A 1,829-nucleotide genomic window follows, 5' to 3' on the forward strand; every position below is an offset into this window, starting at 1 on the left:
AGTCAACAAACTCCAGGACCTGCACCCCACCCAGACTAAGAGCCTCTCTCAGGCTTGCATCCTTGGCCACCTGGGCTGGCTACGGCATCTGATCCTTGGCCTACCTGCTTATTCAGTGTCTTTCCCACCCTTCACTGCACACCGTTCCTTCCCCTCAGCCAGACCACAGAGCATAGACCTAACATTTTCTCTCCATGGGCCACGTTTTCTAAAACCTTAAAACCCTAAAACTCTAAATCCCTGCTTTTACAATGTCTCTCTCCTCCTACAGAAAACAAGATAAAGTCCAAATCCTTGGCCTGGTACTGCAGGCATCTCACACAGGCTCAACTCGCTTTTCTTGCAAGTTGCATAGCTTAGCTTTAGCTTAGCTGTGGCTTTCCCAGCTCCATGCCATCTCTGTTCGCCTCTCCCAGAGACTCAGCCTCTGGTCTTTCTGCCATCAGTTCAGACCCAACTCATGCCCTCCCCTCCCTTAAAACAGCCCCTTTAAGGAATGACATGAGCATCTCAGCTCTTGTACTTATGTCTTTACTAACTAATTTGCTTTTGAACAGGTATTTACTAACTTACTTAATAACCTCAACTACTTTCAAAAAGGAATCGAGACATCTCTGAGATTTATTGTCTTTATGTAAATTTGCACATAATTGTTATCGCCATTTTCATAGTGTTTGATAGTTTAAAAATGTTTTCACATACATTAATGCATATAATATTTATAATCCCAGGAGCAAGGCATCATCTCATTCAAAATGCTTTCACATACATTAATGCATATAATATTTATAATCTGAGGAGCAAGGCATCATCTTATTCACTGCTCATATTAGACACTTGATTCTCAGAGGGGTTAAGTGACTTGCCCAAGATCACACAGCTAGTAAATGGCAGACTCAGGAAAAGTACCCAGTCTTTTTTAACTCAGAGTCCAGAGCTTTTTTTACCCAATCACATCTTCAAACGTCACTGGTATACTAACACTATTGTTTATCTTTTTGAGTCTTAACTTCCTCAAAACAACTGTAAGTTGTAAAAGAGCAAAAGGCCATGTTTCCCCTTTCATATCTTATATCCTCCCTGCACTCCATCCTGGTGCCAGTTGTGGTGGTTCAATATATTATGTTCATTGATAAATGTCATCGTGGATGAATTAAAAATAAGAGCACTTAAAACTTACAGAGCGTGTCTTGCATGCCAGCCTTTATTCTAAGCACTTTAAAAACATTAACTCCTCCAATTTGCACGCCAGCCCTATGAGTTGGAGCTTTTATCATCCCATTTTCCAGAGGAGAAAATGAGGCTTAGAGAGATGAGGTCACTTGTCAGAGGAACTAGGAAATGGCCAAACCAGAATGCAAACCCGTGTGGTTTGGCTCCATGTTCCAAGCCACAACTCAATACTGGCTCTAAAAGGGGGCTATTTACTCTGTGACCTCTGTGACCCTCCTTTGGGCTAGATGGCCATGTTCTTACAAACCTAAACTCTTATTTGGAAGAACTTCAGGTTGTTGTTCCATTTGTAGTTTCTGGAATCACCTTTTTAACTCAAATATAGAGAGGATAATCAGGCCACTAAGCATGAAAGAATTGAATGGCTCTGGCAATGAGGCCGGTGAAGGCTCCATTCATATCCGCATCGAGGAGGCTGGCAAAGAAAAGGGGCCCAGCCCCGGAAGGCTAAGTCAGGCTACCCAGAAACGCACTGCAATTATGCTTCTCATTGTTCCTTCTCTTGTTTTCTCTCTCATCTCTCCCTCCCTCCCTTGCACGATATGAATAAGGAATTGTCGTTTCTCTCCGCGGCAGCTCTATTTAACCAGTGGATA

General features: G+C 42.6%; 1 protein-coding gene across 1 annotated transcript in view; it reads left to right on the forward strand.

Annotated features, from left to right (window-relative positions):
* Nucleotides 1–1,829, forward strand: part of STAB2 (stabilin 2) — a 151,462-nt gene that overhangs the window by 86,621 nt on the left and 63,012 nt on the right.

Source organism: Pteropus vampyrus, unplaced genomic scaffold (assembly GCF_000151845.1).
Source record: "Pteropus vampyrus isolate Shadow unplaced genomic scaffold, Pvam_2.0 Scaffold16, whole genome shotgun sequence".
Classification (NCBI taxonomy): domain Eukaryota; kingdom Metazoa; phylum Chordata; class Mammalia; order Chiroptera; family Pteropodidae; genus Pteropus; species Pteropus vampyrus.